The sequence below is a fragment of the Leucoraja erinacea genome, chromosome 14 (genome assembly GCF_028641065.1).
Source record: "Leucoraja erinacea ecotype New England chromosome 14, Leri_hhj_1, whole genome shotgun sequence".
NCBI classification, from domain to species: domain Eukaryota; kingdom Metazoa; phylum Chordata; class Chondrichthyes; order Rajiformes; family Rajidae; genus Leucoraja; species Leucoraja erinaceus.
Genome location: NC_073390.1, coordinates 30798444 through 30813858, shown reverse-complemented (window position 1 = coordinate 30813858; position 15415 = coordinate 30798444). Strand labels below are relative to the sequence as shown.

The following is a 15415-nucleotide window of genomic DNA, read 5'->3' as shown; positions in this document are numbered from 1 at the left end:
ATCACAGCCGTAAGTTGCAGCGTTTCTTTTCTAAAATCAATATACAGAACAACAGGAAGTGGTCAAGATCAGACTTTTAGTAATTAGATGTTCTTGTGCTGTATTGTTGCCACCTTAAGGCAAAATGGACGTTTAGGTAAATTGTTGTCATGTGTACAATGGAATGCCTTGTATTGCATGCTTTCCAATCAAGTCAGATAATACTATACATAGGTACAATCTAGTCAAACTCGAGTACAGTAGATGGACCAAAAAGGAAGATACAGAGTTCAATAGGTAGTTCTCAATATTGTAGTGCATTAGTTATGGATTTACAGCGATAAAATAAAATTTAAAGAATACATCAATTTTATTGGGTGATAGAGGATCCTTCTCTGGGAAGCGCTCTGGTCAAATCCTCTTCCCAGTTTCTTTCCTTGCATTTGGTGTATATTTATGGTTAGACTGGTTTGTGTTTAGAAGAAACTTTGGTTAAGAAAGCTAAAACCAAAATGGACATGTGTTTGCCGATCTTTCCAAATGTGTTGCTGAACTCACAGACCTGGGTATCAGAATTTTACCGTAGCATTCTGTGACACAAGGAGATGGCCACCACATCCCTTCCAAATAAGCTGATTGCAGATTTAACTGCTATGCTTGCAGGCCAGGAAGGAGAAAGTAGGAATTGTATACTTTGGCAAGAAATCTTCAAGTACAGTGGTCTGCTGTTTAATCCTGGGATTATTTGTGTTAAATTGGGGGTTATGGGTTCTATACTGACACAATGAATGGGATGTGGGGGAGGTGTTGCAGCACTAAAATGGGAACTATGGGAATGCAAGACTATTTATGTACTAAGGACCTAAAAAAATGTTGGTTGTTTTAAGTCTGATGATTAAGTTTTTATAAGGACATTGTTTAAGGGGCACACTTGAAGTACTATGGCCAACAACTTTAGAGAGAAGGTCTGCCTTCCGCAAAGACCGCTCCCTCCGTAACTCCCTTGTCAATTCTTCCCTTCCCTCCCGCACCCCCCCCCTCCCCGGACACTTTCTGTTGCAACTGCAAGAGATTGTCCCTTTACCTCCCCCCTCGACTCCATTCAAGGACCCAAGCAGTCGTTCCAGGTGCGACAGAGGTTCGCCTGCATCTCCTCCAACCTCATCTATTGCATCCGCTGCTCTAGATGTCAGCTAATCTACATCGGTGAGACCAAGCGGAGGCTGGGCGATCGCTTCACCGAACACCTCCGCTCGGTCCGCAATAACCAAGCTGACCTCCCGGTGGCTCAGCACTTCAACTCCCCGTCCCATTCCCCATCCGACCTCTCTGTCCTGGGTCTCCTCCATGGCCAGAGCGAGCAACACCGGAAATTGGAGGAACAGCACCTCGTATTCCGCTTGGGGAGTCTGCATCCTGCGGGCATGAACATTCAATTCTCCCAATTTTGTTAGCCCTTGCTGTTTCCACCCCTTCCCCAGCCCTCGGGCTGTCTCCTCCCATCCCTCAGCCCTCGGGCTCCTCCTCTTTCCTTTCTTCTCCTCGCCACCCCCCATCAGTCTGAAGAAGGGTCTCGGCCCGAAACGTTGCCTATTTCCTTCGCTCCATAGATGCTGCTGCACCCGCTGAGTTTCTCCAGCATTTTTGTGTACCTTCGATTTTCCATCTTCAGTTCCCTCTTAAAAACTTTAGAGAGAAAATGCCCTGATTAATGTACCTCTAAAATACCGCTAAAATACATTGGTGCTGTTTGCTCATAGATTCTGGAAAATTGTTGACTGTGAACTGTAAGCAAATGTGGTGGCCAGTTGATAAAGTGCATTGGGATAAATCTACAAGTGTTACTTGATGGATATGTAAACTGCAGTGTATAGGTTTGCCAATTAAGAATAACTTGTTGGGATAGTCAGGTCATTTTGCATCGTGGTGCTGCTGACTATAGTATCTCAGGAGGCATGCAGCACTTGTGTTGTCCAGCAATCTGATGGGTAGAAACTTTGAGAACCACCTACAGTACTTGTATCTGATAAAGCTTGTCTATCTGTGTAGTTTCTTCATTCCCAATCTGTAATTTCAAGAAAATGAAATTGGTACTGGCCGTCTGGCCCTTTGTCAACTGATCCTCTGCTGGAAAGGATGATATTGGGGCTTCTGTTTGCATGCTCTGTGTGAGCTCAGTGAAACAGATACTTTAACACATAAGTACCAAAAACTGATATACAGACCTGATGCCACCAAAACACTAGTTCTGTAACAATTTAGTGATATTTCATTTGGTGCTGGCTTAGGTTTTAGAGATCAGTAGTTTAGTTTATTGTTATGTGTACCAAGCCACAGTTGCCTGCTCACCAGTCAGCATAAAGACTATATGATTACAATCAAGCCATCCACAGTGTACAGATACATGCCAAAGGGAATAACGTGAATTATGTTTAGTGCAAGGTAATATCCGATCAAGGATGGTCTGAGGGTCTCCAATAAGGTAGATAGTAGTTCAGGACTGCTCAATAATAGCTGGGAAGAAACAGTTCCTGAATCCGGAGATGTGTGTTTGCCCGATGGGATAGGGGAGAAGATGGTGTGGCCAGGGTGAGATTGGTCCTTGACTCTGCTGGTGGCGTTGCCGAGGCAGCGTTAGATGTAAGTGATGATGCTTGGCGCTGATTTTTAAATGCTAGTTACATTGATCCGTAGCGAGGACTTTGCTTCTCCTTACATTGGTTGTTGTCCATTTGAAGAGAACCAGTCCCTGACAATCACCAGTTAATTTGCTATCAGTTAAACAGTCAGTCACATGAAAAGAGTCACATAAACTTGGCAGGGAAATTTTCTTGCCTGATATATTAGAACTCTTTAACTATGCTGAAAAGGACTAAAACATACAAGATTATAGTAGAAGCTGACAGATAAATCACAAAACCTAATTTAAATTGAAATTACATTTGCCCCTCCATAGAATCAGTATTTTGGGGACCAAGGGTTTTGTAAGCAGTACATTTGACTGATTATGCTATTTCAAAACATGCCTAAATCTTGTGTAACAAAGCAAAACATGTATGAAATATGTACGTTTTGTGAATTCCCTGCTTGCCTTGGAGAACAGTGGGAAGGGGTATTGCTTGTGGACAAGGGTGGAGTCACTGGTAACTCACGGGATTTTGCATTACATTGCACGTGCTAGGAAATATTGATTACTGTCAGTTTTGTGGTGTAATTGGGACAATATGATAGCTTCACTGTTGCTACAACTGCTACATCAAGTAACTTGAGTTCTGCATTTGACAGCCTTGGGGAACAACGCAGAGAATGGAAAATGACATTTCAATTTCCTCCACAGTTCCTAAGGATTTCTTGGAAATTCCCAATGATATAACTGGAAATTTAGAACAAAGTGTCACCAAGTTAGGACCAGATTATTTTCCTTGTATGCAGCTTGATCTACATTATAGATTACACTTGTCATTAATTGGTAATGCATGAAGCATTTTATTGTCAATTCAGAGAACAGAGCTACAGAAAAAAATGCCTGGAATTTATCACAAAGTGGACACAATGTGGATCACAAAATGTCTGAGGCAGGAAATGGGGACAATAATCACTGATCCAGTAGGTGTTGAGACATATTCTTGGGATAATGTATGAGGCTTAATCTTGCCTGGAAGTTCCCAGTGTAATAATAATGCTTTGAAAAGAATTATAGAATTGAGCGAAGTTGGCATGTATTTATGAAAGGAAACTCATTTTTGATTATAATTAACTGGAGTTCCCTTTAGGATTTAAATAGCAGAAAGGATAAAGGGGAAATCTGAGGTTGGTGTATTTAGATTTTCAGAAAGATTTTGATACGGTTTCCAACTAAATTAGAATGCGTGGGGACTAATACACTGAAGTGGATTGAGAATTGGTTATCACTCTGACTGCAATGTGAGAATAAGTGGATTTTTCTGTGAGCAGACTTGAACTGGTAGGTTAGTGCAGGGATCCATGCTTGGCCTCCAGCTGTCCAAACTTTATTAACAATTTGGTCGAGGGGACTAAATGTTGTATTTTCAAGTCTGCTGAGATACGAAACTGGGTGAATTCTGTGTAGAGCACAGGATATAACAAGGCTTCAAGGGACAAGGACAAGCTCAGTGAGTGAGCAAGAACATAGCAGGTGGGATATGATGCGGGGAAGCATCATCATCCTTGTTAGTGCACGGAGCAGAGAATTTGTTAAATGTTCAGAGGTTGGGAAATGTTGACGTTCAAGGGATCATCGTGTGATCCTTGTACACAGCATCCTTGTACACTGAATTGAACATGCAGGTGTAGCAAGTGATAAGGAAGGCAAATGGTATGTTGGCTTTTATTGTGAGAATATTTGAGTGCAGAAATAAAGATGTTTTATTGTGTCCAGGGCCTTGGTGAGAATGCACCTGAAACATTGCGTATAGTTTTAGTCTCATTACGTACAAAATTATGACGTAGTTGCCATAGAGGGAATGCACAAAAAATTACTGGTCTATTTCCAGGGACATCAGGTTTGCTGAATGAAAGAGATTATGTAGATTAGGCCTGTATTTTCGAGAGTTTAGGAGAGTGAGAGGTGATTTCATTGACAGCCACAAAATTCTTGAGGGCTTGACAAGCTGGACGTGGTGAAAGATATCCTGTTGGCCAAAGAGTCTTGAACTAGGGGGATCACAATCTCAGTATTTTTAAAGATCTTAAGGGATAAGGGGTAGGGCAGGAAAATGTCACATGGGTACAAGATCATCTATGATCTTGATGGAATGGTTATCTTCCACCCAAGTTCAAAGGGCTATGACCAATGCTTCCATCTTGTTCTTTTGGTTGGACAGGGTGCTTGAAATGTAAATCTTAGCTTTAATATAACACACTCTGATCACACCAAAAACATCTATAGTGTGGTGCATAGTTACAGTCTGCAGTGAACACTACTTTCTGGAATGCCAGTTTGTATGCTGAGATAATTTGTTGTTTTGGCTGTATGAGAAAATGGCAGCCTCCAAACATGGCTTTGGCAGTGTAACAGGTGAGCCAAATATTGGCAGGTTAATTGATTGTGAGGGACTGTGCTTCACAACTAAACTCTGTTCAGGCTTCCCTCCTCAAAGCAGAATAACCTATTCAAATGTCAAGACATTAGATTTTTGTCCACCTTATCTAATAGATGGTAAAATAGTCCAGAGGGATGGAACAAGTTTATTCCATGTCAAATAAGCACATGTCCGTCTCAAACCAGTTCCCAGTGAACAGAGTGTGGGGAAAACAAATTCCCTTCATTAGGAATTCCACCGATGGAGACCTGGTTTGGGATTCTTGCTTTGTTTATATTAGAATTCTGGAAGCATTGTGGTTCATTGTGTGAATGCTGCTGGCAAGGTAGGAGGTGAAATTGGGGCAGAGAAAATGAATTTTAATCAGACCTGAAATGCTAGTGTTCTATTGCCCTGGTGTTAAAATCATCCCCATTCATTTGGGGAGCTGTGGCTACAACACTACTTCTGTGCTTGTTTATATTGGGGACTGCTTTTCACTGGAATGGAAGCCAGTTCCATTGGTTCCAAATGCACCCTCTAATCACATGTCATGCACGGATCACATGTCATGCCTTCTGACCCATCCCACATTTTGTTTGTAGGGTGGTGGTGGATAGGGGCAGGTGATTATTTTGGTGGACGTTTATGTAATCCTGGCAATGAATAAAAAATGTTTCTGCTGCCTGTATTCATTTTGCTCATTAAGTTGTATTCCTATTATGGAATGCTATTCTTTCAGAATGTGTGCAAATGTGAGTCAGATATTCAACTTTTGAAGCAAAATACAAACTGCTGGCGGAACTCAGACTGAAGGAGAGCTTCTTCAGAGTGGGCATACTTTGAGAAGATTTTGCAATGGATAAGTAAAATGGAGACACAAGAAACTGCTGGTGCTATAATCCTAGAACAAGGCTGACTGCTGAAGGAACTCAGTGGGTCAGGCAGCATCTGTAGACGGAATGGACTAAAGAAAGGTTCAGACCTTAAATGTTGTCTTTACATTTTTCTCTCCACAGATGCTGCCTGACCCGTTTAGTTCCTCCAGTGGTTTTTCACACAAGATTCCAGAATCTGATGTTTCTTGTGATTCCATTCAATGTTCCAAGCCTGTTGGATTGTAACTGATCTATAGTTTAGCCATATGCCCACCTTGATCTGTTATCCACTGTACACAACCTTGTAGGAGAAAGAGGGTTCTAGATTTACACACAAAGTTACTGTGCTGCAAATAAATTCCTTCCAGATTTATAAGAACATTTTTTTAAGTCCCAGTCCAGATGAAATGTTTTCAGTTCATTGCTCTGGAATTATTTTATTATTCTACATACTTGTATCGGATCATTGTTCAGTCTTAATGTTGGAACAAAATAATTTTGTAATTTAACTCCTTTAACCTGGTCTGAAGTCAGCCATGATCATATCGAATGGCGGTGCAGGCTCGAAGGGCCAAATGGCCTACTCCTGCACCTATTTTCTATGTTTCTAAAGGTGTTATATCTTATATTTGTCATGGCAGGCAGAATTGAGTGTTCTGTCCCCTGATTCTATTTGGTTGGGAAAACTCCCAGCTCACCAGCAGTTGTGTTTATTTGCAAATACTTAACCTTTTTTTGGTAGCATTGAAATTATTCTAATTTTATTAATTCATTTAAAGAATAATAAATTGCAATTTTTTTTGTTCACAGGACATGATTAGGTGAAATAGTCCTTTGTATTATGCTTATTTGCAAACTGTAAAGCGATTTCAAATATTGTGTTTTAAAATTACACTTTAATACAGAAAGTTGCTTCTACTCTCAATTTTATACTTATTTTCAAATATATATATAACCCTAATATATATACAGTTGTATCCCGTACTTTTAAAAAGAAGAATTGAGTATTTCAGTTTGGCGCTTTATCTTGTAAACACGTTTGTTTATAATCTGGGGGGAACTGTAAACGTTGTTTTTAAGTATTTAGTAGCTCAACACGGTAGCGTTTCTCTGGTTTTCAGTAGAACACCGTCCTAGGCTGGTCGTGCACCTTGGCTCGGTGTGTTTTAGAGAACAGTTCTGCAACAAAACAAGAATTAAAAATCATTTAACGAGGGTGGGTGGAGGTGCCTCAAGATGTCAGCGAGATTTGTTAACCAGTGCTCCCTTGCCTCCCATGCAGCGTCCAGAATGAGGTACAGCGCGGATGCGATGTTTTCAGTTTAAATCCGCGTATGTAGTTTACAAATCGCAAAAAAAGCGTTTCGCACTTTTCCCTAACGCTGGATGACTTTAAACGGGCTTGAATAATTTTCGTTAACGTGAAATAAACACCGTCACATATTTATCGCAGCAACTTCTTTATTTATATTTTATTTTGAGAAACGAATTCGGGCAAGTTATTCTGAATTGAACCATCCATTTTCAAGGGAGATCGAGATGCTGGGTGAATTTTCCACTAGAACTACAAACCAACTTTGGCTTTTTCTGTGTACATACATGGATTAGGCGGTAACTAATTTTAACATAACTTAAACAAAGTCAGAAGTTTCAGTCTTTGCTTGGATTGTATTTTAAGGGCAATAGTTACTTCAGAATGCTTCCAGTGCCGTGGCTGGAGGTCGGGAAGCCTTGTATCCTGAACCGTGAAATTAAATGGGATCCGATTGGATTTTTGCATACTGATTGGCAAGCCCATGACATCACTGCGTTATACCCCTCCTCCCTCCCTCTCTTTACTGTTTGCAGCCAGAATCTCTGTCTATTTCCATGTATCTTCAGTCGCCCCCCCTCCCTCCCTGTTTTTTTTGGTGGTTAATGTAACATACTTTATTCGTGCAAACAACAAAACAAAACTGGAGAAGGGCAGAAGGAAGTCTTAAAACAAGAGGGTTTTTTTTGCAAATAAAGGGACGTCGGAGTATTAACGGCGAGGACAGTATGAACACCACCCCACCCCCTCTCCTTTTTACTTGTCCTTTTTGGTTGTGAAAGGAGTGATTCCGGGCGAAGGGGATGGAAAGGCAGCGGTGCTCGAAGTTGCCGCACTCGCTACATTGTTACCGCCCAGCGCTACATTGTAGAACGTTCGGACATTGTAAGTTTCGCGGCTTGTAAGTTTCGGGCTGATGGCGCAAACACGTGGATCGTCGCTTCTCTCTCCCCATAGAATTGTTGCCTTCGATCCTTCGCGCCGTGGGTGGGTTTTCGACTTTTATTTTTTATTTCGCGCGTATGTGACGACGGGTGCGTTTTACTCTGGATTTGCAAGAACCCGTTGTTTGCTTTTCCTCTGCCAGTTAAAACAAAATCTCTCTTCGCCACCCCCCACCCTCCGGGGCACATTGAGAGATTATGCACGCTGGGCTGAAGTGCGCCACTTTTGTTAAGTTGAGTTGCAGCAGGCCTTTCTTCCGGCTTGTGGCCTTTCCGTGCTCGACTATCTGTCTTTCCACCTCCGTCCCCCCTCTCTCCCGAAGAGAGGAACAAAGACGCCAGCAAATGCAGCGCCGAGACTTCGGGATAGGGGAATGGGTGGTTGGGGGAAAGAACCTGAAACCGAAATTGGAAATTAAGCCAACAACATCTGGGGGAGGGGTAGGGGAAATCTCCGATTTTTAGTTGTAAAATACGAACCCCTCCTCCAGAACTAACCGTACGGTTCAAATCACAACAGACGCGCGCCTTTCTGTACAGTTCCCTCCTTAAACGCACATGAACTGGGCGCAAAGTTCACTGCGAAGCGTTTCTTTCTTCGTGTTTTCATGTTGTTGAGCTATAATTTTGGAATCTGGACTCTTTCTGTTGCTGCCATATTTTAATTTTGGAGAATTTAAGTGCGCGTGGGAGAGAGACGGATCCCACCAGTTTGTGTTTTTTTTTTACTGTGGAAGGGCGATTTTCGCCTTTTCCAGCAGATTACGTTGCCGTGTATTTATTTTCTGGAAATCTATGTTGGATTTCCCTGGAACGTTTTGCTTGCTTCGTTGAGGACCAGGCCGCCTGTATGTAACTGGCTGAAGTTAATCAGTGAGCAAGACCCTCCTTCAGCACTGCCCCTGTGATTTGCTTTCCTCCATTGCTCATGTTCCACTGGCTCAGGCGTGGAGAATTCCACAGGTCTACCGTTGGCTTGGTTCTCATTTTTCACTCTCCCAATGCTTAGGTGGGTGCTTTGCAGAGAAGAAGCACCCTGGCTGATCTTTGCAGCACCACCTCTTTCTGCCAATTTGATGAGGCACTGAGGGTTAACTATGCTTGGACCCAAGGAGCAGAGCCCAGGGTGCTGCTGTTGCTGAATCAGTGGTCCGAATGGACTAATTCTGCTCCTATTCCGTGTGATCTTATGGCTAACATTTTAACCCAGGACGACACAATCACTCCACACGTGTGTGTGATCAGCACAGTACTGTAGCTGGTAGAGCTGCTGAATCACAGCCCCATAGACCTGGGTTCAATCCTGACCATGGGTGCTGTCCGTGTGGATTTGCCTGTCCTCCCTGTGACCGTGTGGGTTGGTGGGTAAATTGCCCTGAGTGTGTAGGTGGGTGGTGGAATCGGGGAGCTGTGAGGAGGATGAGTGTAAAAAATGGGTCTGATTTTGCTGTTTGTCTCAATGGATGTAAACTGCTGTTTATTTAAGTAGGAAAAACACTTGTGGGTGTCCAGCCGAGCAGTGTTGAAATAAAAGCTGGGTGATGGAAGCGTAACCTTTCAGAAAAGAGGAGGGGCTGATGTCTTTGGGGAGGAGTTTGTTGTGGGTTTGTACTGGAGTCTGGCTATATCTAGTGGTGAGATGGGAGCTACATGGGGTGTGGTGGAGATTGTTGGGTGAGCAAAGCATCAGTGGGATTGTTGGAGATGAATTGCTCCGTCAAAGGGTAGTACACATGCCTGGAGGATCAACCGATCAGGAGTTGTGTGATGTGGATAACATTTAGGTGAATTAGAGAGGGAGCTGTCGTGAAATAATTTTGATGTTGGTTTAAGATTTAAGAGACATTGGTGGTGGTGATGTGGGAGATGTTTGAACTAAAGCATTTCACATCCATGTGCTGTTAGAAGGTGCTTCTGAACACTTGTAGCTTGTTTGAGAATTAAGTCCATATCCTTTGAGCGAAACTTGTAACTCGGGGTTTGGCAGCACCTCTGGTAAAAAAAAAGATGGGTGGCCCATCATTTTTCTCTGGTGATGCTGTCTGACCTGCTGAGTTAAGCCAGCACTTTATCTATCTTTGGTATAACCCAGCAACTGCAGTTCTTTGTTTCTATGTTTTTCCACATCTTTTGAGCTTTGGCACATGACATGCATCTAATAAATAGATTGGAGCAGGTCAATCCTTTTGCCTTCAAATGGGTGGTAAGATAGCTCTTTATTCACCGTCAGAACCAGGAGGGCCAGACCACATTTGCCTCGAGCATTTACTCCCTCTGCTAGGGTTGGCTGGAATATGCATCCGTATCGGCCTAATTGTCTTTTCTGAACATGTTGGAGGTTGTGTTTGTCTGCAGCTTCGACCAAATAAATATGACAGCAATATGACGGCTTGGATTCACAAACAGCATATAAGTTGCCAATGTGCTTTTTATGGTGGCTGCTTGATGGAACCTTATGTTGTGATGGCAGATCTTTAGCGTTCTTGTAAACACGGTTGATGTGTAATGCTCTCCCAAAGGTGCAGTGCATTGTCCACCTAGGTAAGGATTCAAGCCCTGAACCTCCTGGCTGGAGTCCTCAGGCCAAAACCCTCCATGATCTTGCAGTATGTTCCTTCTACAGAGCCTCGGCCAATGTGACCGATGGGTAACAACATGATGGATGTTTACAGTTATAACGCTTGTACCACCCAGCTCTGTGTTGTCACTTTGATCAGCTCCAGATTTGGGGACTCTATTTTTGATTAGCTGGGGAGGGCAGTTCTTTCTCAGGGTGCCAGACATAGATTGGTCATAAGTGTTAGGAGCTGAACTAGACCATTCGGCCCATTAAGTCTCCTCCGCCATTCAATAATGGCTGATCTATCTCTCCCTCCTTACTCCATTCTCCCCCTAACCCCTGACACCAGTACTAACCAAGAATCTTTCTATCTCTGCCGTATAGATATCCATTGATTCAGCCTTCTGTGGCAAAGAATTCCTCAGATTCGCCACCCTCGGACGAAAGAACTGCACACTCACAAGGTTGAGATATGGTGTGTTGTGATTGTGGGTATAGAATGCGACTGGAGTGTTTGCAGTGTAATTATTCCAGTTTTGGGTAACTGGAATCTTTATATCAGGTGCAACCATGTGATTTGAATAAACAAGCATTAAATCTTCAACCATGGAGTAGCAAGGAACTGCAATGCTGGAATCATGAGCAAAACGAAGTGCTGGAGTAACTCAGCGGGTCAGACAGCATCCCCGGAGAAAAAAGATGGGCCACCCAGGTGATGTTCCGGGACCCTTCTTTGGAATGATCAGGAACCACTGTTGGCCACGTTGTGCTTTTGGGTTAGGGTTTGGGTCGTGGCTTTGTGCATTAATCTATCCAGGTTGGGTTTGGGATGATGTGCCAGCGGGTACACTTTGCAGAATGACTCTCAACAGAATCAAGAGTCATATATCCATCCTACACTCCTGTAAAACATACTGTCATGGAGTCACACAGCACGGAAACAAGTCCCTTGGCCTGATTAAATCTACCCCTACCACCCCTGTTCACACCCTTTTGACCTCAACCCATTTTTATTCTCCCCCCCCCCCCCCCCGCATTCCCATCAACTCTCCCAGATTCCTCCACTTACCCACTTGTGAGGGGTGATTTGACTGATTAACCAGCTTATTTTGGAAACAGAAATCCAGGCAGTCGCAGGGAGTACCTGCAAACTCGACACAGACAACAGCCAAGATCGGGATTGATCCTGGACTGCTGGTGTTGTGACGCATTGCTCTACTGACTGTGCCTGGGTGAGACCCACCATGGAGCCAGCATCAGTTAGCAGAATCTAGAGTTTTGGTTGCCTCATCTGTGAATGAGTTTGATCAACTTTCATGCCCAAGATAATTTTAATCTCTCAACCAACATCATTCATTTTGATTAGATTAACCGTCCTTTATCACATTCTATTTGCAAGATCTGGCCATGTTTATTCCGTTATGATAGCTAAAAATAGGATTTGGAAGTTGAGAATTGTGAAAAATGTGTTAAAGGGAAAAAAAGCACGTTCTTTATTTACATCCAAGTTTTTATTGTTTACAGGTTTTCAGAGATCTTCTGTGCTTGGGAGCTCAATCCAGTGTGGCTGCTCTCCAAACTACAGGTGAATTGGGCACAGATATCAGTCACGAGCTTGAGTGCTGGCATTTTTGGGTTTGTTTCTTTATTGGATGTTGGACAAAATATTGAATTTGTCAATAGTTTGAGAATGAAAGGTGTAGGCTGGGTCTGTGTGATAAGTTCTAGCTGGCTGTCAACGAGTGAAAGATCAGTAGTTCTTCTCATTGCGCAGAAGCTTTCCTTCCAGCTATCTATTGGGTCTGTCCTACTTGGGCGATTGAAAAACTGGAATGGCGACTGTCGCGCACACACACGTAGCCAGGGCAAGCGGGGAGAGTGCTGTCGAGTGAAATTCACACGGTGCGAAGCCAAGGTGGCACCGCGATGAACAGGAAGGTTCGCGCTGTAATTAAGACGGCTAAAGCACAGTGTACGGTAAGTCCTTTAAGAGAGAGGGGGGGGGGGGGGGGGGGGGGGGGGGGGGGGGGGGGGGGGGGGGGGGGGGGGGGGGGGGGGAGGAGTGGAGACAACTTTTAAGAAGCCAGAGATGCACCTCTGTGAAGCTCGGCAGACATTAACATTACCGGTCGGTTATCCTTGGTTCTGAAAACTACTGCTTACGTTTATTTTTCCCAATGAGCCAATGAAATTCACCAGTCAGCACCAGCTACAACCTACGAGAACCTTGGACATCCTGGCAACCCACTAGGACCTCCTGGCGACCCACCTACGGCACGAGAATTCTCACTACTCTCCATTGCGGCTTCATTCTAGTTGCCGGTAATTTTTCAACATGTTGAAAAATTTGCGGCGACCATAATGAGGCCGCGACTAGTTCCCAGAAAATGGGAACTCCTCACGACCATGAAGGCGACTCCCCGGCAACCACCCACGAACATGTGGCGACTGCATAGTCTCCTGCAGTCGCTTAAGTGGGACAGGCCCATTAGGAGAGTGAAGAAAGAGAATAATATTTGGGAAAGTGGCAGGAGTTTAGAGCGTTTGGGATTTCTCCAAGCAAGACAGGAACTCTGCTTTTTGTATGCAGAATTTAGACTTGCAGAGTTGGCTGTGCCTGACCTGAGTTGGAAGTGTGACTTGTACTTTTTCCAACTCCTTTCTTCTTTTGTTCCCTAATCTTTGTGCTCCATTCATTTTTCTCTCCCACTCTACCCCCTTCTTTGTAGAAAGTAATGACACCATTTTCTAGTGGCAATCAACAGTCCTTTGCTGATAGAACTTGGCGTAGGACAGTGATATTCTTTCCCCCCCTTCCTCAACAGATGCTGTGACCCTTCCTCAACAGATGCTGCCTGACCTGGAGTTCCTTCAATGTTTTTTTTTTAATGCTCCAGATTCCAGTATCTACTGTCTCTTTCACCTCCATTTTCCTTTGTAATAGATTAGCAGCAGAAATTGGGCCAAAATGCATCTCTGTCTTTGTAGATAATAGGGAGGAGAGTGTTGATGCGCAGCGGATTACTTGCTCTGATTTTAGTTTGAGAAAGATTGGGAGGCCCAAGCACACAATACTCTGTACTCTCATTTCCCCCTTTATTGTACCTATTGCTCTTGAGCTTGACTTGATTGCATGTATGGTATTACCATATTGATATGGCATTATCTGATTTGATTGGATAACATGCAAAACAAAACGTTGCACTCTACTTCGTTACACGTAACAATAATAAACCTAAACCTAAAAATGTTTGTATATTTGCAGACATCAACATTAAAATAAAATGAGTTGGAGGAAGGAAAGATCAAAGTTTGGTGGGTAGTGTCAGTTGTCTGGATCCAAATGCGAAGGGTCTCGACCCGAAACGTCACCCAATCCTTCCGTCCAGAGATGCTGCATGTCCCGCTGAGTTACTCCCGCTATCAGTGTCTATCCTAATCTGATCAATTTGTATCGGAGTATGAAATGTAAATTTAATATTTTGACAACTGGAGGTTCCTGCTTATTACTCGCATCATTTAAGCTTGGCATATGGCGATCCTAAACCAAATGCCTCCCCCATCTGTAACCCTAATCCTAATACAACTTTATGCAAGGTCCACAGTATATTAAACTTTACCTTCTCTGTGACAGGAGCCAACTAACATTTCTTTAAACAGGGAATACAACCAGATGTAGCCCTACATTATAATTAAAAACCTTCTTTGGAAAGTAAAATAAACAATGCTAATGCCTTTGTTCTTCACGAAACACGGCTTGAAGGCTTGAAATAAATCAAGAATAAATCCCAGTTAGGACGAAGGCTAAGACAATGAGAAAATATTGAAGCTAATAAAGGCTGGATTTGGACTAGGTAATCATATCATGGTGAGATTGAATCCCCAGCAGTTAGCACAATGAACATGAGGTGTGACTATTCCACCACTTGCAAACTGACAACTAATCCTCATCCTTCAAACTCTAGTTAGTTTTCAGTAGCTGATAATGTGGGGAAGGACTGGATAGGGTGAAGCCAAGGAAGTTAAAATCATAGTTAGAGTTGTGTTATGCTCCTCTTGTCTTTGTGTTGCTTTAATTTTTGTGCTCTTATCTCTATCTGGTATCCATGCTAGACTCGCTAACAGTTTAATCACAGAGTGTAGTTAAATCGTTCACCTTTTAGAGTTGGTCTATCATAAAGTGCCTCCTTCCAGGAACTATGAATGGGAGCGCATTCTATTGTAATTCCTTCCTAGGTCACAGCTATTAATGTCGGCTCTCTTATTGTCCAGCTAGGGTCAAAGGTCGTATTTTTTCAAATGTGATATGGGTTTCACTAAAATAAATGGTCGAGCTGCCTTTGAGATATCGTGGAGATACAGGAATATCCATGGTGCTGCTTTGAATTGCAGTTACTGCTGATGCAGGAAAAGAAGATCTGTTTTAAGTCTGAGAAATTACTACTACACTATTAGATGCTTACAATGTAGTCTCCTTTATATTGGAAAAACTATTTGTGGACAAAGCGACCTGTGCACACCCACAAAGGCATCCTCAGCTTCTCATTGCAGGACATTTAATGTACCTTTCCGCTCCCACACCAACATGTCTGTCCTCCTCCTTCTATTGATGTAGGGAGGCCAATAACTGAGGAATGACATGTGTAGGAAGGAACTGCAGATGCTAGTTTAAACCAAAGATAGACACAAATTGCAGGAGT

At 43.1% G+C, this 15415-nt stretch overlaps 1 long non-coding RNA gene across 6 annotated transcripts in view; it reads left to right on the top strand.

Annotated features, from left to right (window-relative positions):
- The window catches only part of LOC129703503 (uncharacterized), a 69519-nt gene that overhangs the window by 23946 nt on the left and 30158 nt on the right, over positions 1-15415 (top strand). For 2 of the 6 annotated variants that reach the window (XR_008724569.1, XR_008724568.1), the window contains one exon: positions 12240-12300. The exons of 2 other annotated variants lie outside the window; for them this stretch is intronic. This is a non-coding gene — a long non-coding RNA (uncharacterized LOC129703503). Of the gene's footprint in view, positions 1-7814; positions 8097-8143; positions 8199-12239; positions 12301-15415 lie in introns of those variants that run through there. 2 more of the 6 variants (XR_008724570.1, XR_008724571.1) reach the window with 2 other exon arrangements.